Source organism: Tachypleus tridentatus, chromosome 11 (genome assembly GCF_004210375.1).
Source record: "Tachypleus tridentatus isolate NWPU-2018 chromosome 11, ASM421037v1, whole genome shotgun sequence".
In the NCBI taxonomy this organism is placed as follows: domain Eukaryota; kingdom Metazoa; phylum Arthropoda; class Merostomata; order Xiphosura; family Limulidae; genus Tachypleus; species Tachypleus tridentatus.
In genome coordinates this window covers 31363552-31388435 of record NC_134835.1, presented here as the reverse complement: position 1 = coordinate 31388435, position 24884 = coordinate 31363552, and the positions used below count along the sequence as shown (strand labels likewise).

Below are 24884 nucleotides of genomic sequence, written 5' to 3'. Positions count from 1 at the left end.
ACTAGCTGCCTTCCCTCTAGTCTTACACTGCTAAATTAGGGACGGCTAGCACAGATAGCCCTCGAGTAGCTTTGTGCAAAATTAAAAAAAAAACAAAAAACAAATAAGTGGCATATACAGGACATATATATTTATATATGTAGGAGTAGAGTCATATATATATTTGGTAAAGTCATATGTATAGGTAAGAATCGTATATATATATATATATACACACACACACACACACATGCAAATAATATTTTAGCTACCATGCTACTGGCAGTAATAAACATTTGAATGTCAAAAGTTCTGACATATTAAAGCAAATCAAATATTTGTCAAATTTGGCGAAATGCATTGTACTTTCTGGTATGTCCAACACAGGGGCTGTCCACCAAGGACTATTACTACGTGAGAAATTCCATATCATGAATGCGTGTGTGTCCATTAATGGCCGGATATATAAACATGATCGTTCAAAATTATTCCGAATTTCCCTGAAATACTTATCTCAATTTAAAATGCTCACAGCTTTGGCTTGCCTTTACGAAAAGCTAATCATATTAACGTCGTGCCAAGTGACGTAATAATATCTTTTCATGACCATTTACCCTTAGACGTATACATGTGGTTCCTGGGCATTAAACGTTAAACGTTTTATTTAGGTGTTGAGTGCACGAACTTTTCATGTTACGTAATTTAAGTTCAGGGTAGGGATGACGTACTTGAAATGTCTTTTAAATGTGGCGAAATAAAGTCTATGCACGCGTATTTGTATAATTTCGAACAGGAATACTTCTATTAAGGGTCAACAGCAATAATAAGTAATTTAAAGACAAAATTAAATGTATTAAGTTAACGTATATTACGATTTGTTTAAGTATGTTTTGTTAAATACATTGAAACAAAGTTCAACTTGTCTCTCTCGGACACAAAATGTAATGAATAGAATTCAGTGTATTTATAATTATACCTTTCGGTCACTTAAAGTGAAGTTGACACAAAATTACAGAAATAAGTTTGGGTCAGTGTTTTACATATCTAACAGACAGTGGTGTTGTCTTGGCTTTACTGTAACAAGTTGACACAAAATTACATAAATAAGTTTGGGTCAGTGTTTTACATATCTAACAGACAGTGGTGTTGTTTTGGCTTTACTGTAACAAGTTGACACAAAATTACACAAATAAGTTTGGGTCAGTGTTTTACATATCTAACAGACAGTGGTGTTGTCTTGGCTTTACTGTAACAAGTTGACACAAAATTACACAAATAAGTTTGGGTCAGTGTTTTACATATCTAACAGACAGTGGTGTTGTCCTGGCTTTACTGTAACAAGTTGACACAAAATTACAGAAATAAGTTTGGGTCAGTGTTTTACATATCTAACAGACAGTGGTGTTGTCTTGGCTTTACTGTAACAAGTTGACACAAAATTACAGAAATAAGTTTGGGTCAGTGTTTTACATATCTAACAGACAGTGGTGTTGTCTTGGCTTTACTGTAACAAGTTGACACAAAATTACAGAAATAAGTTTGGGTCAGTGTTTTACATATCTAACAGAGAGTGGTGTTGTCTTGGCTTTACTGTAACAAGTTGACACAAAATTACAGAAATAAGTTTGGGTCAGTGTTTTACATATCTAACAGACAGTGGTGTTGTCTTGGCTTTACTGTAACAAGTTGACACAAAATTACAGAAATAAGTTTGGGTCAGTGTTTTACATATCTAACAGACAGTGGTGTTGTCTTGGCTTTACTGTAACAAGTTGACACAAAATTACAGAAATAAGTTTGGGTCAGTGTTTTACATATCTAACAGACAGTGGTGTTGTCTTGGCTTTACTGTAACAAGTGCCGTGATATTCTTATATCCTATTTTATATACAGACGGAAAACGTGGGGGTATACACAGACAGAGAACATGAGGGTATATACAGACAGAGAACATGATAGTATATACAGACAGAGAACATGAGGGTATATACAGACAGAGAACATGATAGTATATACAGACAGAGAACATGATAGTATATACAGACAGAGAACATGAGGTTATCTTACAGACAGTAACAACATGACACAAAATTACAGAAATAAGAGAACATGTTTTACATATACAGACAGAACATGATAGTGTTATACAGACAGAGTAACAAGTTGATGATAAAATTACAGAACAGAGAAGTTTGGGTACATACAGTGTTTTGATAGATAACAGACAGAGAAAAACATGTCTTGGCATACTGTAACAAGTGCCGAGAAACTTATATAGATTTTATATACAGAGAGAACATGATAGTATATACAGACAGAGAACATGAGGGTATATACAGACAGAGAACATGATAGTATATACAGACAGAGAACATGATAGTATATACAGACAGAGAACATGAGGGTATATACAGACAGAGAACATGATAGTATATACAGACAGAGAACATGAGGGTATATACAGACAGAGAACATGATAGATATACAGACAGAGAACATGATAGTATATACAGACAGAGAACATGAGGGTATATACAGACAGAGAACATGATAGTATATACAGACAGAGAATATGAGGGTATATACAGACAGAGAACATGATAGTATATACAGACAGAGAATATGAGGGTATATACAGGCAGAGAACATGAGAATATATACAGACAGAGAACATGAGGGTATATACAGACAGAGAACATGATAGTATATACAGACAGAGAATATGAGGGTATATACAGGCAGAGAACATGAGAATATATACAGACATAGAACCTGAGGGTATATACAGACAGAGAACATGAGGGTGTATACAGACAGAGAGCATGATAGTATATACAGACAGAGAACATGAGGGTATATACAGACAGAGAACATGATAGTATATACAGACAGAGAATATGAGGGTATATAGCAGAGAACATGAGAATATATACAGACATAGAACCCTGAGGCATATATACAGACAGAGAAACATGATAGTATATACAGACAGAGAATATGATACATATACAGGCAGAGAACATGAGAATATATACAGACATAGAACCCGAGGGTATATACAGACAGAGAACATGAGGGCATATACAGACAGAGAGCATGATAAATATATACAGAGAGAGAATATGAGGGCATATACAGGCAGAGAACATGAGAATATATACAGACATAGAACCTGAGGGTATATACAGACAGAGAACATGAGGGTGTATACAGACAGAGAGCATGATAGTATATACAGAGAGAGAATATGAGGGTATATACAAGCAGAGAACATGATGGTATATACAGACAGAGAACATGAGGATATATACAGACAGAGAACATGAAGGTATATACAGACAGAGAACATGAAGGTATATACAGACAGAGAACATGAAGGTATATACAGACAGAGAGCATGATAGTATATACAGAGAGAGAATATGAGGGTATATACAGACAGAGAACATGAAGGTATATACAGACAGAGAACATGAGGGAATATACAGGCAAAGAACATGAGAGTATATACAGATGCAGAATATGACGGTATTATTAGTATGAGCATTTTCTTTCAGTAGGAATGCATTTTGATCAGTAGCTTCAGATATCTTTAATCAAGGTATTAAACATTCATTTTGTTAATAGATGGATAAAAGTTAGCTCCAAAAGGTGGTATAAAATCATATAAATTTAACTTCAGTATTGAGATAAACTAAATTTTGTTTATTCTAGAGTCATAAGGTAATTTCAGTATTGAGAAAATCAACCATAAGATAAACTAAATCTTGTTTATTCCAGAGTCATAAGGTTATTTCAGTATTGAGAAAATCAACCATAAGTTAAACTAAATCTTGTTTATTCCAGAGTCATAAGGTTATTTCAGTATTGAGAAAATCAACCATAAGATAAACTATATCTTGTTTATTCCAGAGTCATAAGGTTATTTCAGTATTGAGAAAATCAACCATAAGATAAACTAAATCTTGTTTATTCCAGAGTCATAAGTTATTTCAGTATTGAGAAAATCAACCACAAGATAAACTAAATCTTGTTTATTCCAGAGTCATAAGGTTATGTCAGTATTGAGAAAATGAAACAGAAAATAAACTAAATCTTGTTTATTATAGGGTCATAAGGTTATTTCAGTATTGAAAAAATCAACCATAAGATAAACTAAATCTTGTTTATTCCAGAGTCATAAGGTAATTTCAGTATTGAGAAAATCAACCATAAGATAAACTAAATCTTGTTTATTCCAGAGTCATAAGGTTATTTCAGTATTGAGAAAATCAACCATGAGATAAACTAAATCTTGTTTATTCCAGAGTCATAAGGTAATTTCAGTATTGAGAAAATCAACCATAAGATAAACTAAATCTTGTTTATTCCAGAGTCATAAGGTTATTTCAGTATTGAGAAAATCAACCATAAGATAAACTAAATCTTGTTTATTCCAGAGTCATAAGGTTATTTCAGTATTGAGAAAATCAACCATAAGTTAAACTAAATCTTGTTTATTCCAGAGTCATAAGGTTATTTCAGTATTGAGAAAATCAACCATAAGATAAACTATATCTTGTTTATTCCAGAGTCATAAGGTTATTTCAGTATTGAGAAAATCAACCATAAGATAAACTAAATCTTGTTTATTCCAGAGTCATAAGTTATTTCAGTATTGAGAAAATCAACCACAAGATAAACTAAATCTTGTTTATTCCAGAGTCATAAGGTTATGTCAGTATTGAGAAAATGAAACAGAAAATAAACTAAATCTTGTTTATTATAGGGTCATAAGGTTATTTCAGTATTGAGAAAATCAACCATAAGATAAACTAAATTTGTTATGTTTTCAAAGTATATGTTGTAAGAAATTTCAGTACGATGGTTTTGTTAAATGTAAACATTGAAAATTAATCGAAATTATTATAAACTTTCGATGTTTTCAGTTGCTGAAGGTATAGATATTACAAATTAGAAATTACGTTTATTATAAACAAGTAAAGTTCGGATAGATATATATCATAAAACTATCTTTTTTAGTATATCTCAATCTGACTGGGTTTCAAAAAACAACGTAACCACGTAGTGAAAGCTGTCAAAGTAGAAATCAAGTGGTTTGAAACATACACGGAATGATAACAATAACTCATAACAAATTATCAAAAGCCAATTAAAGATTTGACAACAACACAAGAAACTTTACGATCATAATCACTGGTGAAAATTTGAAGTCATAATTGTCATGTTTCAACCAGTTTCGTCTTTTATTTTTTAACATTTCCAAGACAATAATACTGTAATATCTCATGTATGAAGATCAAACGTTCAAAATGTTGTATTTACAAAATAAGCTCAATATATATATACACATAGTTGACTGTATACAAATAAAAGTAATAACTAAACTGTAATTCATTTTACAGGCTTTACTTAAGAAAATTCATTGAGTTGATAATAACAACTTGGAATGATGAGTCGTGGCCTATAAACGACCTGATTTAACTTCATCTATAGATTCTGAGGGATTTGTGAAATCGGTCTGCTTTAACTTCAAACTCTCTAGATTCTGAGGGATTTTTAAAATCGGTCTGCTTTAACTTCAAACTCTCAAGATTCTGAGGGATTTGTGAAATCGGTCTGCTTTAACTTCAAACTCTCTAGATTCTGAGGGATTTTTAAAATCGGTCTGCTTTAACTTCAAACTCTCTAGTTTCTGAGGGATTTGTGAAATCGTCCTGCTTTAACTTCAAACTCTCTAGTTTCTGAGGGATTTTTAAAATCGGTCTGCTTTAACTTCAAACTCTCAAGATTCTGAGGGATTTTTAAAATCGGTCTGCTTTAACTTCAAACTCTCTAGATTCTGAGGGATTTGTGAAATCGGTCTGCTTTAACTTCAAACTCTCTAGATTCTGAGGGATTTTAAAATCGGTCTGCTTTAACTTCAAACTCTCAAGATTCTGAGGGATTTGTGAAATCGGTCTGCTTTAACTTCAAACTCTCTAGATTCTGAGGGATTTTTAAAATCGGTCTGCTTTAACTTCAAACTCTCTAGTTTCTGAGGGATTTGTGAAATCGTCCTGCTTTAACTTCAAACTCTCTTTTGTGAAAGGTTTGTGAAATTGACCTGACGTATCAATCAACGAATTGCTTTTCTTCAATTAACTTTAAGAACAACTCTGACAAAACTGATGTTCAGAGTTTACTGTGAACACAGAACGTTGCTAAATAGCACTACGTAACAAACATAGCTAACTACCGTGTTTCTCCGAAAATAAGACAGGGCTTATATTAATTTTCACTCCAAAATATGACACTAGGGCTTATTTTCGGGGGATGTCTTATTTTGATATATTAAAAAAATGAAGTTACAAAGTAAAACTATTAAACTAACCATTTAAAATAAACTATTATTAAACTAACTGATTAATACTTAAACAAACTAATTAACTAACTATTAAACTAATTAATAAATTAATTTTTTTTATTTCTTTCCTCTTCCTGCCACTCTTAACTAGGGCTTATTTTAAGGGTAGGGCTTATATTAAAACTATCCCCAAAAATCACACTAGGTCTTATTTTATGGGTATGTCTTATTATCGGAGAAACACGGTAATAACACTGTCTGAAGTAAAACTGGATGCCTACACGTCATTTGATATGCAAGTACTTCTCTTTAGATGTTGTGTGAAAGATAAAATTGACTGGCGAGGTAGTTAGGGGGCGCTCGACTCGTGATCTGAGGGTCACAGGTTCGAATCCCAGTCACGTCAAACATATTCGCCATTTCAGCCATGGAAATGTTATAATATTACAGTCAATCACACTATTTGTTGGTAAAATAGTAGTCCAAGAGTTCAAGAGTTGGCGTGGTGTGGATAACTAGCTGCTTTCCCTCTAGTCTTACATTCTTAGGGACGGCTTGCGCAGATAGCCCTCGTGTAGCTTTGCGCGAAATTCAAAATCGAAACGAAACGAGAAAAACAAAGAGAATTGGACATTTCACAAATAATTAATTTTTATTTCACAGCCATGGTTTTACCAGTAAAGTAGTCATCAGGTATTGATATCTTTAATAACGAAGCTACGATTATAACAAGCGAAACGTACAATTAACCCTGTTTTCCTCGATTCTGTGATTATGGAGTTTTGACAAGGACTGGCGGTTATACAAAATACAACACTTGTAAAGCCTGTAACACAGTATTACCATACATCGGGAATTTGTCCGTAACATAGCTGACATTTATTCTGTTGTTTTATAACGAAACGTTGTCAGATCATATTCTTCTAGCGTTCTGCAAAAACGACATCAATGCATTGTTCAAGTAGTTTTAAAAGTTAACAAATAAACAAACATTAAATTTCATATTATCCTAAATAATACGTGGTTTTTAAAAAAAAAGCATTTCTCAACACGCAACTAAACGAAACGTTTTAACCTAAAACTTTAACTAAAAGAAAATCAATGCAAACTTTCAGACTGTGTTGTAGTCCCTATCTCTCCACATCTTATCAGTTTAGTCTACGTTAGTAGAAGTCTTATCTGATGGTGTTTAAAAACAACAACCATTTCATAGATTTTTCAGGCTTATGTTTCCATTCCTCGTCATCTTGTCGATTTGTCGTTTTTCATTTTTGTTTTGTCTAAAACGTTCCAAACTTTATAAATAGCCTTGTTCTATAGTTCACTCCACATGTGACCCTATGTGTCCGTTGAGTAAGAAAGTGATGACATGTCGAGTCGATGCCTGAAAATGGAAAACATGTTCATAAAGGTAGATGTATGTAAACCTAAGATTTATACAGATTGATTTATCTGCCTCCTGAGTGATGAAAACATTTTAATATGAGGCCGACAAGCATATTTCTATTAATTCGATTTTTTTTGTTTCTCTTTTTTTTTTAAGTAATATTTTTTTCTGTCCTCACGTAACAGTTTTGTAGCTTTATTTTATCTAAAGGTTCTAAGTCTATAAACAGTTTAAACTGGTAACTTTATTTGCCTTAAGGAGATTTAAAATCTACATGCACGGTTGTCACCCTGGGAACATCTGTTTTGTGTAACTCACCATCCGTTGGTGGAACAAAGGATTCCTTGGAAGCACATTTTCAACTTTTTTCTTATGTTTTGTTCGCTCCTTAGGGCGGTCACTGTTGGCTTTGGTTAGGCCTTGAGCTGGTTTCCCCGCCAGAGCCATTAGGCCGGAGGGGGCAAGCTACCTCATGAAACCTGTAAACACAGTCAGGGCTGAAAGGGTTACTTCGCAACAGACCCGGCTTCCCTTTGCTAACGCACACGTCTGACCCATTTAGTTCTTTTTTTCTTTCTTTCTTTCTTTCGTTTTTCCTTTGACTGGTTTTATCATACTCTTAGCAAGACGTTGAATAGCATACTTCATCAACTGTCTGTTGCAACAGTGTAAGATATAAACTTTCATGCAACGTAGAAAACGTGGATGGTAACTTTATCTCTACCTTTTTGGCTGGCTGTACGAACTTCTGAACATCTAAATATCTGTCATATTTACCTTTGGCAATATAATTCCAAATTCTTAAACGTGTGAATATTGAACTGTATTATAAAATATAGTGTTAAATAAAACACATATTTAAAGAAACAAAACAGAAATATGATAAAGATTTTAAGTATTTCCAAATTAATGTAGAATAATTATTTAAAAAAAAAACCTCATGTAATTGAAAAACTATAACGAAATCTACTTACGTAATGAACTAAACGTTTTAGTAAAGGCATCTGGAAATTAATGGAGAGATTTACGTCCATGACGTGGCTCCCTCTAACGGATATATTAGAGTTAAACAAAGATTTTTTTTTTTTAATCTTTAAAACTGTTCATTTATTACCGGTAATGGAAGGATGTTGAATACTAAACAAAACCGAAGGACATTTTAGCTTGCAGTAATTACGTAATTTGGTACTGATAGCAATTTAATAACATTACGAGGTAAGCATTCGGAACTGTAAGCGCTTACTGATTAAAGCGAAGAACGACATATTGATAGATTCACGTGAAAAATAAAACCCAAATTAAGAAGCATTTAATAATAACGGAAAAATCAGTCACAACCGGATTTAAAGTGATTTATTTTTATCGTAGCGCAGCTTACCCAAATATTCAACAAAGTGCTTTTTTCCCATTTCATTGGCCCGGCATGGCGAGGTGGTTAAGACCCTCCACTCGTAACCCGAGGGTCGCAGGTTCGCATTCCCGTTACGCCAAACATGCTCGCTCTTTCAGCCGTGTGGGCGTTATAATGTTACGGTCAATCTGTAATTGCCCACAGTCTTGTAGTTGTTCTTCGATCGGTTACCGACCTCAGTCGTTCACTGTAATTGCCCACGCTCTTGTGTGATGTCTTCTGATCCAATAACTCAACCTAAGTGTTCTATTACTGATCTTTTTAACCCCATTATTCGTTGGTAAAAAAAGTAGCCCAAGAGTTGGCGGTGAGTGGTGATGACTAGCTGCCTTCCCTCTAGTCATACACTGCTAAATTAGGAACGGCTAGCAAAGATAGCCCTCAAGTAAAGCAGCTTTGTGCAAAATTCAAAACCAAACCTGTTCTGTTTTATCAAAAACGCTAAGCATTTCAGAACGCTATACTTTTATCGAATTTAACAATAAGTTCTTTTCAACTGTGTTTCCTTCAGTATGTTTTTTTTTTTTTTGTAATCTTGTTTTAAAATATCTTTCATTTTGCATTCTGCTAACTTGTGCTACAACAAAGTCATAACACATTAATTAAATAAAGGCAGAAAACAATTAGCGAAGACATAACACATTCAATGTCATGCAGGATTCTGCTCGAGGCAACATTCGGTAAGGAATTCTATCACTGAATCTTTATTTCAATGTTTCCGTTAAATGAGACTTCCCCTCACATTCTAAACTAGTATTTTCCCTTCCCTTACACACCATACTTCCCTTGCATCTTAATTTGAATGTCTCTTCTAAATTTGACTTCCCCTAGCACTTAAACTCATATTTCACCCCCCCCCCCTTTCAGTGGCACAGTGGCATGTCTGCAAATTTACAATGCTAGAATCCGGGTTTCGATACCCGTGGTGGGCAGAGTACAGATAGCCCATTGTGTTACTTTGCGCTCAACTTCAAAGACATTTTCCACTCTCCATGCACGCTGTTCTTCCCTTATATCTTATACCTGCACTTCAATGTTCCTTACTTGCACGTGATCGAGCTTATGAAAGGGTACTGCAGCGCAATAATAACGGCTATTTGCTTTAAAGTGAGTTCCTTTTGAGAATATAATTCACTGCTTTTCGCGATTTAACGTGTATTGAAAGAAAATGTATCTTTGAAAATTTTGGACACACACTTTAAACGTGAATATCTTTAACAGTCTCCCATTACACTAACAGTAAAGGCTAAGACTAATAATGCTGAAACTTGGAACTCGATTCTGTGTGGTGAAAGGAGCGCGGATGACCACATTGTGTAGCTCTACGCTAAAACAAACGCATACATTTTACCATTTTGGTTTTTCTTATACATGCATCAAGTTTGAAATTCTTAAATTTTTCGAATTTAAGATAAATAAATTTATGTTAGATTTAAATGCGCGTAAGGAATTTACTTGAACAAATAATTGTCTTTCTTTGTTTTGCTTAGCAAAAAAAAACATAAAAAGTGAGTATATATATATAAGTGATATAAATCTATGGTTCCTGTACGAGAAAAATCTAGCAGTGTAAATCTATAATTCACGTATAAAAACTTTTTATCAGAAGATGTAATTGTGTAACTCATATATACAGAAAGCCTACCTGCTGATGTAAGTATGTAACTCTGTGTTTAGTGTATAAAAGCCAAGCTATTGATGTGTGTAACACTTTTTGTGTGTATAAGGAAAACCAAGTTGTAGATGTAACAGTGTAACCCTGTGACTTACTTTTTAGGAAAACCAAGTTATAGATGTAACAGTGTAACCCTGTGACTTACTTTTTAGGAAAACCAAGTTGTAGATGTAACAGTGTAACCCTGTGACTTACTTTTTAGGAAAACCAAGCTGTAGATGTAACAGTGTAACCCTGTGACTTACTTTTTAGGAAAACCAAGCTATAGATGTAACAGTGTAACCCTGTGTTTCGCGTTAAAGAAAACAACAAAATCTAATTCTGTGATTTGTTCTCAAATAAAACCTGGCTTTAAACGTAACTATTTGTTTGGTGTAAAAATTAAAAGAGTTTGGTTATTTATTGAATAATTTATTTATTATTAATCTGTGGCTTTTTTACAGAGATGAGTAATGCTGTTTGTTAAAGTATACTGTAGTTGGTGATGTAACTTTGTAACTATGTGTATCGTGTACAAAAAAACCAAGCTGCAGATGTAACAGTGTAATCCAGTTACTTTCTTATGAGAAAAACCAAGCCGTAGATGTAACAGTGTAACCCTGTGGCTTGCTTATAAGGAAAACCAAGCTGTAGATGTAACAGTGTAATCCAGCGACTTGCTTATAAGAAAAACCAAGCTGTAGATGTAACAGTGTAACTCTGTGGTTTGCTTATATGAAAAACCAAACTGTAGATGTAACAGTGTAACCCTGTGGTTTGCTTATAAGAAAAAACAAGCTGTAGATGTAACAGTGTAACCCTGTGACTTGCTTATAAGGAAAACCAAGCTGTAGATATAACAGTGTAACCCTGTGACTTACTTTTTAGGAAAACCAAGCTGTAGATGTAACAGTGTAACCCTGTGACTTGCTTATAAGAAAAACCAAGCTGTAGATGTAAGAGTGTAACCCAGTGACTTGCTTATAAGGAAAACCGAGCTGTAGATGTAACAATGTAACCCTGTTACCTGCTTATAAAGAAATTCAAGCTGTAGATGTAGCAGTGTACCTCTGAGACTTGTTTATGAGGAAAAACTAGTTGTAGATGTAACAATGTAACCCTGTTACCTGCTTATAAAGAAATTTAAGCTGTAGATGTAGCAGTGTACCTCTGAGACTTGTTTATGAGGAAAAACTAGTTGTAGATGTAACAATGTAACCCTGTTACCTGCTTATAAAGAAATTCAAGCTGTAGATGTAGCAGTGTACCTCTAAGACTTGTTTATGAGGAAAAACTAGTTGTAGATGTAACAATGTAACCCTGTTACTTGCTTATAAAGAAATTCAATTTGTATATGTAGCAGTGTACCTCTGAGACTTGTTTATGAGGAAAAACTAGTTGTAGATGTAACAATGTAACCCTGTTACTTGCTTATAAAGAAATTCAATTTGTATATGTAGCAGTGTACCTCTGAGACTTGTTTATGAGGAAAAACTAGTTGTAGATGTAACAATGTAACCCTGTTACTTGCTTATAAAGAAATTCAATTTGTATATGTAGCAGTGTACCTCTGAGACTTGTTTATGAGGAAAAACTAGTTGTAGATGTAACAATGTAACCCTGTTACTTGCTTATAAAGAAATTCAATTTGTATATGTAGCAGTGTACCTCTGAGACTTGTTTATGAGGAAAAACTAGTTGTAGATGTAACAATGTAACCCTGTTACCTGCTTATAAAGAAATTCAAGCTGTAGATGTAAGAGTGTAACCATGTTACTTGTTTCTAAGGAACTCCTAGATTTAGGTTCTGTCTTTAGTGTGGTTAAAATAGTCATATGTTGATTTTCTTCGTCTATTACTTCAGAAAACTGTGTACGTCATGTGATTACTTCTGTGTGAATATAAAGATACTTAGAATGACGGAAATAAAATATGAAGTTGTTTTCTTTTACTGCTAACTCAGTCCTTGTCTATAAGTCTATATGTTAATTATACATAGCCGGTCACCCAAAAGTTCTGACAGGTTCACGAGCTTGGCAACCTTCATGTGAAATACATTATGAAACAATTCGTTTCTCTTTAAAAAAAAAATCAAACCCATAATATTTTTCGATTCACGAAATAATACGAAAACGTTTACGCTAGTAAAACCGAACGAACAATCTTACCTAAGCATGTTCATACAGTCTTTCCGCCATTCCTATCGACTCCCCCCCTCTCTTTCTTCCCGTTTGAAGCTCCACGGATCTTCCCCCTGTCTTCCTGCGCTTCTCCGTCGACTATACCAACCATTCACAGGACCGTGCGTCATTTTAACGATCTGATTATAGGCAGACAAGGCGCCTCTGACCGGCGTATGTGTGTATAAATTATGTTTATTACCAAAAGCGCCGTTCCCTTGTAAACATAATAATAAACATTTAGCTCCCCGTGCAAATATGTCACCAATATTCACATTTAATATATCACAGAACAAATCTCCACAGTTGACATCTTTGTAATTCACTACAGCTAGCTAACTAGAACTTGCAACACTTAACAGAATTTTTTTTTCAGTTAATCCATAGTTGTTGGGTTTTTTAACTTTTGTAAATCAATTTGTAACGAATTTTATTAAAATCAAAACATGCATATATCATATAAAGATATAACGCGGGTGTTCGTGTATTGTTTATCCATATGAATGGATAATGAACGATTGATAAAGTCAAAGAAGAGGCTTCAGTCCTATTCGATTAGCTGGTCCTTGATCGATTCATTCTCCCGGGTGGTTCGAAAGACTCAACTCGAGTAGCCTCAGGAACCCTCCGGCGATCGCTGAACAACTTTGAACTATCTGTGCGTACTGAAGGTGAAATCAAGTTTAGCTGTTCGAAAAGGATAAAATCAGAGGATTCATTGCCAGGTAGAATGATATCGAATTATTACTATTAACGCAAAATCATTCAGTTCTATCTTCTACATTTAGGTTGAGGAAGTAGCGCAATGTTGGTCTCTCTGTGCTGTTTCAAAGTGAACAGTGTAACGTGAAAATGTTCCACAACACTGTCGTGTTATTTTATATGTATCTATACTTAGCATATTTCCTGGCATATTTCCATCTTTAACAAGGTCAACAGGTTACTTTCTTGTTAATATTTAAACAATATATATATATGACCAATTATAGTAGACTATTGCTTCAATATTGTTATAAAACAAATTAACTACAGACGACATTTTTTGTGCCACATTCTTCAGAAATTGTCCACAGCGGCTCGATATCAAAAGAGTAATTTTGAACTACAATAGATAAATGAAGAGTTGTTTTTTAGTATCACGTGCAGTTAACATGTTTTTAATAACAATCCTTGCATCTATTGGTTTTTCGCTAGCTTAAAACGTAAGTTTAACTTCAGCGGTTTGTAGTCAGCAAAAAGGAAAAAAAAAAAAGGTTCAACACGTTCTTGAAAATGTCATATTCAAAACTTACGATTCACGGTGTCCATATTTTGCGATCTCGCACCAGATCCATTTGGCAACAGGTCCGTGTGACCTGAAATAGTATATGAACTTAATAACCTACATAATATTCTAAAAACGAATAAAACATCTCTCAGGTCAATTCCTATGTAGAAGTAAGCTCGCATTTTTTATTAAACTGGTTCTTTTTGGTTTTCTTTTCACGAGTTTTCAAAATAACAACATTATTAATTTGTGCCAAGTTTCTTATTACCAGGTACAATCTATACAAGTATATAGTGTATGAAACATTGTGAAATATGAATTACCAAGAACACTGTTAAACATAAATCAGTGTACAATACAACATTACTTCTATCAAGGATAATATCGCATCTCTGCTGGAAGTTAAACATAAATCAGTGTACAATACAACATTACTTCTATCAAGGATAATGTCGCATCTCTGCTGGAAGTTTGATTTTTTACAATGAAAAATAACAAAGAAATTTTTCTTATTCCAAACCATTTACAAAAAGAAAAATTTCACCGGAAAGCAGGTAATCATTAACATTTATTAAACCATTTCTTATGATGGTACCCCAGTGGCTCAGCTACAACGTTATAGGCTTATGCTTAAAAAAATAGGGTTTCAACAATCGAAATGGGTAGAACACAGTAATTTGTACTTAACACTAGCCAAACCAATCGTTGTTGTGACGAGTCATGTCAAGTAACCGGTTATTACATTACCCTTTAGACGTGATTTGTTCAATTGTCTCAGAGATGTGTGCATATCTTTTAAATATATATATTAATAAATGCACCTTACACATATTATGGGATAAGACAAACCTATTGGACACTTTTAACCTTTTATATATATATATATATATATATATTAATAAATGTACCTTACACAGATTATGGAATAAGGCAACCTTATGGGGTATTTTTTAATCTTAGGCCTAAAACTTAGTCCTACAAACATGGAGTTGTGGTTATTGTAAGTTTTTTTGCAGAACAGTTTCTGTTTATTTTCAGCTATAACTAACTTCAATGATATTTTAAGTAGCGAAATTTACTAAAGTAAATTTAATACTAAACTACTAACTGATCAGTTGTAACATACAAGAACTATAAACTTTTTATCTGTGGCACAGCGATTGGCTTAACCATTACGATAACATACCCCTAAATATTTTGAATATAGCAGTGTATTACTTTCCATCGTGAGGTTCTCAATAGTTAATTTTTCACCAACTTCGAATCTGTTTTCCTTGAAGCCACATTTACTAAGAATCTATTTTCACTGAAGTCTTTAAAATAATAAGGAAAATAATAAATACAACTGGAACTCGTCCAGTTGGAAAGAAGTAATGATGATCCTTTTTATGTCTAGGAATTGACATATAGGATTATTTTTAGTTTAAAAAATTCGTTAAATCAAGTTGGCATATATATATATATGTATTTAAACATTTCCCTATGAATGCCTATCAGCTAGCTGTTACTATTTTATAAACCTGCTGACAAAAGTCTCACGTGTTGTAACATACATTGTTAGTCTGACGAATATGAATTAACCTAGAATAGATTGTCAGCATTATTTGTTCAAGACAAACATAAATGTAAATAGTTACAGGCACATGTTTGTGTGCGTGTTTCTTGAAGGGGTGAGTTACACAATTAACAAATATATAACGTATTTGTATTTTCAAAAACACGTGTGTCTGTATCTATGTAAATATGGTACACATTTTTGTACAGCTTGTAAGGTAAATACGCTACCTGCTCAAAGTGTGTACAAAAGAACACGCTGAAGACACAAACAACAACTGTACAGTTACAGATCATCCCCGAACATTTATGTTTGGTTAACTCGCAACATGCACCTTGTGTCTCAAAGCTACCACTTAAGAAACACTCAACTGAAATGAAGGTTATGTTAATTAACTTGAAAGTTTATTATTCACCTTTAAGAAAATGATTTGTTAGGAAGAAGCCTTATGTAATACATTACGTGTGTGTAGTGGACCTATCTGCACCCTTTTATATGCAAAAACGGCTCGTTTGGGCTGAGAACACACTTTTACATAGAAGAGCGAACTTCTATGTAAAACTTCTATGTTCGCTCTTCTATGTAAAAGTGTTTTCTCAGCCCAAACGAGCCGTTTTTGCATATAAATTTTCTCAACAAGTGGGTTTCTCGTCATCACTGATTATCTGCACCCTTGTAGTGACCAAGACACACATATATGTAATAACAATCCTGTAATAATTAATATTGTCGTTGTACCACCGTATTACGACTAGTTACAAACAACTAACAACAATATTTAAAAAGCTAGATGAACTTAGTATCATATTATTCAGTCTAGTAACAATATCTACACTCTTATAGTGACAAATCACATACAATAAAACAAATTCTATAATAACTAATACATATATATCTACACTCTTATAGTGACAAATCACATACAATAAAACAAATTGTATAATAACTAATACATATATATCTACACTCTTATAGTGACAAATCACATACAATAAAACAAATTCTATGATAACTAATACATATATATCTACACTCTTATAGTGACAAACCACATACAATAAAACAAATTCTATAATAACTAATACATATATATCTACACTCTTATAGTGACAAACCACATACAATAAAACAAATTCTATAATAACTAATACATATATATCTACACTCTTATAGTGACAAACCACATACAATAAAACAAATTCTATAATAACTAATACATATATATCTACACTCTTATAGTGACAAACCACATACAATAAAACAAATTCTATAATAACTAATACATATATATCTACACTCTTATAGTGACAAACCACATACAATAAAACAAATTCTATAATAACTAATACATATATATCTACACTCTTATAGTGACAAACCACATACAATAAAACAAATTCTATAATAACTAATACATATATATCTACACTCTTATAGTGACAAACCACATACAATAAAACAAATTCTATAATAACTAATACATATATATCTACACTCTTATAGTGACAAACCACATACAATAAAACAAATTCTATAATAACTAATACATATATATCTACACTCTTATAGTGACAAACCACATACAATAAAACAAATTCTATAATAACTAATACATATATATCTACACTCTTATAGTGACAAATCACATACAATAAAACAAATTCTATAATAACTAATACATATATATCTACACTCTCATAGTGACAAACCACATACAATAAAACAAATTCTATAATAACCGAAACAAATATTTACGAACGTATAGTGACAAAACACATATAATAAAAACCAATTGTATAATACTTAATCCATATATATAACTACTCTTATTGTAATTAAACAAGTATATATCTACACTTGTATTGCAGCAAATCATGTGTGATAAAAAAACATTGTATAATATCATATATATTTATATGTACAGTCGTACAGTGAAAAATCATTCATAATAAAACAATTGTATTGTAACTAATAGATATATCTACACTCTATACTGATTAATATATCTATATATAACTAAAGCTTCGTAGAAAATAAAAGATATAGAAAATTAAGAACTGAAAAGTGTTTACACAATCATTTTGTAGGATCACGTCTGAATATCTTCCGAGTTTCATCAGTTTCTGCTTTAGTATTAATATTTAAGATGCCCTCTTCAGTTTTTATGGTAAAACATATTAACGAATTACCTTTCAATTCAACAGTAAACTCTACGCTAGTTACTTTCAAACAAACGTTTACAGAAATATTAGGCTTGTTCGCATGCAACGTTATGTTGTTGCATTATTGTTTCTTGTATACTGTTTGTTTGCATCTCATCAGCGAAACGTTTTTCTTTACAAAAAAAATATCATTATTTTTTTCTTATTTCATTTATTAATTTTAGAGCAAATCTGCAGTGCGCCGTCTGCTGCGTCCACCGTGGGGAATCGAACGCCATATTTTAGAGCTGTAAAGTTCGTAAACTTACTGTTCTCCCACTTGGGGACTGTTTTTTTAAAACAAGTGTTTTATTTTCGGGACACGCTGATGGCGTTTTTCATACTACCTGCTGGCTTCTTTAGCATCAGTCAAAGTAGGCTTGGCTTTATCCAGGAGCTGGCCTTGGAGTCTGTACATCTGTAACGGTAAGAGACGCATTCTTAGCTTGGCACCTCGATGACCTATTGAGTAATTGTAGTCATACATTGAATAAGTCTTAGGTAATATTCATGCACTACCACTTTTCCGTCTCTCTGTTCTCCACCCCCAGGGGCTCAGCAGACTTACAATGCTAAAATTCTGGTTTCGACATCCGTGGATGACAGAGCAAAGACAGCCCATTAATTAACTCTTCCCGCTCCCCAGTGTCTCAACGGTCAGTCTGATGGCTTATAACCCTTAAGATCGTAGAAACTGATATTCAATATTCTTACTTAGCACAACAAAGATGGTATTTAATATTCTTACTTAGCACAACAAAGATGGTATTCAATATTCTTACTTAGCACAACAAAGACGGTATTCAATATTCTTACTTAGCACAACAAAGACGGTATTCAATATTCTTACTTAGCACAACAAAGATGGTATTCAATATTCTTACTTAGCACAACAAAGACGGTATTCAATATTCTTACTTAGCACAACAAAGACGGTATTCAATATTCTTACTCAGCACAACAAAGACGATATTCAATATTCTTACTTAGCACAACAAAGATGGTATTCAATATTCTTACTTAGCACAACAAAGATGGTATTCAATATTCTTACTTAGCACAACAAAGATGGTATTCAATATTCTTACTTAGCACAACAAAGATGGTATTCAATACTCTTACTTAGCACAACAAGGATGGTATTCAATATTCTTACTTAGCACAACAAAGATGGTATTCAATATTCTTACTTAGCACAACAAAGATGGTATTCAATATTCTTACTTTGCACAACAAAGACGGTATTCAATATTCTTACTTAGCACAACAAAGACGGTATTCAATATTCTTACTTAGCACAACAAAGATGGTATTCAATATTCTTACTTAGCACAACAAAGATGGTATTCAATATTCTTACTTTGCACAACAAAGATGGTATTCAATATTCTTACTTAGCACAACAAACGTTTCCTTCTTATCAACATAGAGTATAAAGAAACAGACAAGCAGTTCATTCGTGTTATTAGTTTAAGGTATGATTTATAACGTGTTCTATTTGAATGAAGCATAAGAAGTTATCACGCAGTTATCGAAGAATTAGTTGACTTTAGAAATGTATTTCAAAACCGATGGTATCGGTATTAACACTTTTGCTAATAAAGCAGGGAGTAATGCTTCGACCTTCCTAGGTCATCTACGAAGGTTTGTTTACCTGAAGATGACCTAGGAAGGCTAAAACGTTGTTCTCTGATTTATTAGTAAAAGTGTTAATACCCATATCAGCCGTTCTGAGATACATTTTTATTTCAAGTGGGTTTCTCGTCCTTAAGAAGTAGTTGACTATAGCTTGGTGTATATAGTAAGAAATTATGATAGTTCATCAAATCACCTTAAAGTTAAGTGTAGTTATTATGTGAACAGTTACAAGTCGCTAGGAGACTGCCTTCTACGTAAGTAGTTGAACAGGTAATTGAAATAATAAATGACTATCTTCTACTACACCTTGTTCAGATGAAGCAAAGCGGCGAAATGAGTGTTAACTAAAAAAAATGTTTCAAAAACGTGCCACATTTTAGCATCTCGATTTACGTAAATGACAGAACCTTTATGACTATTGGACAATGTAAAAATATGTGAACAATGTGTAACAGTAGTGAACCTAAAAAATAACATCGAGCTACACTATCTAAAAATATATGAACCTTGTATAACAGTAATAAACCTAAAACATAACACTTAGCTGTAGTATATAAAAATATGTGAACGTTGTATAACAGAAGTGAACCTATAAAATAACACCTAGTTATACTATCTAAAAATATGTAAACATTGTATAACAGAAGTAAACCTAAAACATAACACCTAGCTATAGCATCTAAAAATATATGAACCTTGTATAACAGTAGTAAACCTAAAACATAACACTTAGCTGTAGTACATAAAAATATGTGAACGTTGTATAACAGAAGTGAACCTATAAAATAACAACTAGCTACACTATCTAAAAATATTTGAACGTTGTATAACAATAGTAAACTTAGAAAATAACACCTAGTTATACTATCTAAAAATATGTAAACATTGTATAATAGTAGTGAACCTATAAAATAACACCTAACTGCTCTACCTGAAAATATGTGAACGCTATATAACAGAAGTGAACCTATAAAATAACACCTATCTATAGTATCTAAAAATATGTAAACATTGTATAATAGTAGTGAACCTATAAAATAACACCTAACTGCTCTACCTGAAAATATGTGAACGTTATATAACAGAAGTGAACCTATAAAATAACACCTAGCTATAGTATCTAAAAATATGTGAACATTGTATAACAGTAGTGAACCTATAAAATAACACCTAACTGCTCTACCTGAAAATATGTGAATGTTATATAACAGAAGTGAACCTATAAAATAACACCTATTTGCTATAGTGAAACTATAAAATAACACCTATACCTAAAAAATATGTGAAAATAATACGTAAACATTGTATAACAGTAGTGAACCTAGAAAATAATACCTAGCTACACTGGCTAAAAATATTTGAACGTTGTATAACAGTAGTGAACCTATAAAATAACAACAAGCCGCATTATCTAACACTACGTATATAACGGTAGCGATTTCATAAACAAATAAAAAAGGAAACACCTATCTATGATATATCAGAAAACAAGAAAACAACACACACTACAGTGATATTTTAGTGACAAACAACACACACCACAGTGATTTGTTTGTTTGTTTTGGAATTTCGCACAAAGCTACTCGAGGGCTATCTGTGCTAGCCGTCCCTAATTTAGTAGTGTAATACTAGAGGGAAGAGAGCTAGTTATCATCACCCACCGCCAACTCTTGGGCTACTCTTTTACCAACGAATAGTGGGATTGACCGTCACATTATAACGCTCCCACGGCTGGGAGGGCGAGCATGTTTGGCGCGACTCGGGCGCGAACCCGCGACCCTCAGAGTACGAAGCGCATGCTTTAACGCGCTAGGCCATGCCAGGCCCCACCACAGTGATCTTTAAGTGCCAAACAACTAACAACAATATATAAAAATCTAGATGACTTTAGTACTATATTATTCAGTCTAGTAACAAGTAACAACAGTGTTCAGAAAAGCTAGATTATTTTCGTTGTGACACAGTACCACGTCTACTTACAAACAAATAACATCAATGTTCAGAAAGGTTAAGTTATTGTCAATGTATCACAACATACAATCTTGAAACACATACATATTAACTAATGAAGTTATACAGAAAAGCCCTTAGTATGGAAGCCGAAAACGTTGTTCCATTTTAGAAATAGGTAACGGTAGTCCATTGAAGTAAAACTAAAAATAACAACAATATTTAAAAATGCACAGTATCCAATTTAACAGCAAGAACCTCAAGGTTAGATCTTGAAACGTCAAGAACACTCGTATGTTTTAACGGTTAAAAATTGACGATTTGAATATTGAGACAACGTGTTAAGTGACATCAGAAACTGCTAAAACTAGCTTGAATGAATGTGATTACATTTGTTAACCGTTGTATTTAGGTGTGTATAGTCATGAGTAGGAAGTAACTTGTAGAATTAGTGTCATATATGGATGAAAGAAACCTTGAGAAGAAATGTCTGTTTGTTGTGAATTTTGCACAAAGCTACTCGAGGGCTATTTGCGCTAGCCGTCCCTAATTTAGCAGTGTAAGACTAGAGAGAAGGGCTAGTCATCACCACTCACCGCCAACTCTTGGGCTACTCCTTTACCAACGAATAGTGGGATTGACCGTCACATTATAACGCCCCCACGGCTGAAAGGGTGAGCATGTTGGTGTGATGGGGATTTGAACCCGCGACCCTCGGATTATGAGTCGAGTGCCTTAACAACTTGGCCATGCGAGGCCGTAAGAGAAGAAATGAATTGCTCATTGAAACTAAAATCGTATTGCTGATTTCGACAAGAGGGATTGAAAATACAGTGGCGGTATGCGCAAAGCTGTAATTGATGCTACAAGATGCTTTCCTAATTTTTGGAAATTAGTCACACCAAACATGCTCGCCATTTCAGCCGTGGGGCCGTTATTATGTGACGGTCAATCCAACCATTTGTTAGTAAAAGAGTAACCCAAGAGTTGGCGGTGGATGGTGATGACTAACTGACTTGTCTCTAGTCTTACACTGCTAAATTAAGGACGGCTCGCACAGATAGCCCTCGTGTAACTTTGAGCGAAATTCAAACCAAACCAAACCTAATTCTTTGTACGGAGGCTTCGTCTGCTACGTCACTATTGTTCCGTACAGAATTAGTTAAATCATGAAGCATGAATTCCTGCATATAGTACGTAGTTTACCTGAAGAAATAAATCAATGTTGAACTTTAATGTTGTTTAACATATCCACTTGTAACATTAGAGTATAGTGTAAAAACATGAAACTTTTTTAAACACATTTGTGACGTCACTAGATGGTGTAGAAACACGAAACTTTCTCAAACCGTTTGAAACATCAGTAGTTAGTGTAAAAAATGTGTGAAAGTTTGTCACGCCACTTGAAACACAAAACAACATTGTAAGAAAACGAAATATATACCAGCCACTTGGAACAATGAAACATTATGTACAAACATGAAGCTTTTAATAAAAATAATGTGAAAACATAAAGTTAGATTGTGTTTATACATAATATTAGTTTAGGCAAACTTGAACACAGTGTAAAACAAAGAGACTCTGAAAATCGCGAGGAATGAGGGTTAAGATTCTGATACCCTCCATAATACTACATTAACCGTTGTCACTGCTCATCGTAACGCAGTTTTGTTGTCAGGTCTAATAGTTATCATTAGAAAATCGCATGTTTCGGTAAAAAAAAATAAAAGGCTAAAAAATAATTAGGTTATAACAAGACACACGAAGTAACAAATCACCAAATCTCTAACATTTTTACCCGTCAACTACTAATTAATGACAAGAGAAACGTGCTTGGCTGACGTTCAGTGCTACACTGTCCTGCCTGGCACAGTGTACGTTCAGAAATCGCTGCTGATTTGTCTTTCAGGTCCTGGTAGGTAATGGTATGTTCCAAAGTGTTTAATATACGGCGTTGATAACAAATACGTGACCATTTTACGCCCCATCATACAGATATTCGAAAATGTTGCAGGTGTCAGTAAAGATCACCTGGAGTATTAATGTTATGAAACAATTATCACATTTTGTACTATAATAATTTTTTATTTAGTAAATTTCAACTCATTTCACAGTTCACTTATATCTTATTAGACTCAAATTTTTTTAGCTTTAAACTTTATCGTTTAAACTTAAAAGTTTGACTGCTTCATAAAATTCCTGAACCTGAAACAATATGTTATTCTTCGTAGCTTAACATATATTGTTCAAGTGTATCTAAATATACCAGACGACTTATATAAATATATACATGAACAGAAATTCGGCTTACGAATTTGTATCGGTACAAAAACATGATCTTTTTTACTTTTAAATTTTCTTAAGAAATGGCAAACAGTACGGTTGAGCATTGTTATTAATGATAACAAATAAAAAGAGATATAAAAATAGTATAAACCAAGCATTTCTTTTACATTGTTGTTTGAAATAACTGAGTTTAATCTACCTTATTTTATACACTATTGTTTGAAGTAAGTAAAGTTAGTAATCTGAAAGCTAAACTTTATTTTACATTGTTGGTTGAAATAACTGAAGTTAGTATAGCAAACGCTAGTAAATCTTGCAGATAATGTTGGCAGTATTGTTACATTTTGAACTAAAACACCAGTATATCTTACAGATAATGTTAGTTGTATTGTTACATTTTGAACTAAAACACCAGTATATCTTACAGATAATGTTAGTTGTATTGTTACATTTTGAACTAAAACACTAGTATATTTTTTTTAGATAATGTTCGTAGTATTGTTACGTTTTAAACTAAAACACCAGTATATCTTACAGATAACTTTAGTAGTATTGTTATATTTTGAACTAAAACACTAGTATATATTTTTTTTAGATAATGTTAGTAGTATTGTTACGTTTTAAACTGAAACACCAGTGTACCTTACAGATAATTTTAGTAGTATTATTATATTTTGAACTAAAACACCAGTATATCTTACAGATAATGTTAGTATTATTGTTACATTTTGAACTAAAACATCAGTATATCTTATAGATAATTTTAGTGGTATTGTTACATTTTGGACTAAAACACCAGTATATCTTACAGATACTGTTAGTAGTATTGTTACATTTTGGACTAAAACACCTGTATATCTTAGAGATAATGTAAGTAGTATTGTTACATTTTGAACTAAAACACCAGTGTATCTTAGATATAATGTTGGTAGTATTGTTGCATTTTGAACTAAAACACCAGTATATCTTACAGATAATGTTAGTTGTATTGTTACATTTTGAACTAAAACACCAGTATATCTTAGAGATA

At 33.0% G+C, this 24884-nt stretch overlaps 1 long non-coding RNA gene across 9 annotated transcripts in view; it reads right to left on the bottom strand.

Annotated features, from left to right (window-relative positions):
- LOC143231871 (uncharacterized) overlaps nt 1–24884 on the bottom strand; it is a 194727-nt gene that overhangs the window by 28342 nt on the left and 141501 nt on the right. For 5 of the 9 annotated variants that reach the window (XR_013017253.1, XR_013017250.1, XR_013017252.1 and 2 more), the window contains 3 exons: nt 18328–18398; nt 14250–14312; nt 6959–7709 (listed from right to left, as the gene is read on the bottom strand). This is a non-coding gene — a long non-coding RNA (uncharacterized LOC143231871). Of the gene's footprint in view, nt 1–6958; nt 7710–14249; nt 14313–18327; nt 18399–24884 lie in introns of those variants that run through there. The other 4 variants (XR_013017249.1, XR_013017248.1, XR_013017247.1 and 1 more) reach the window with 3 other exon arrangements.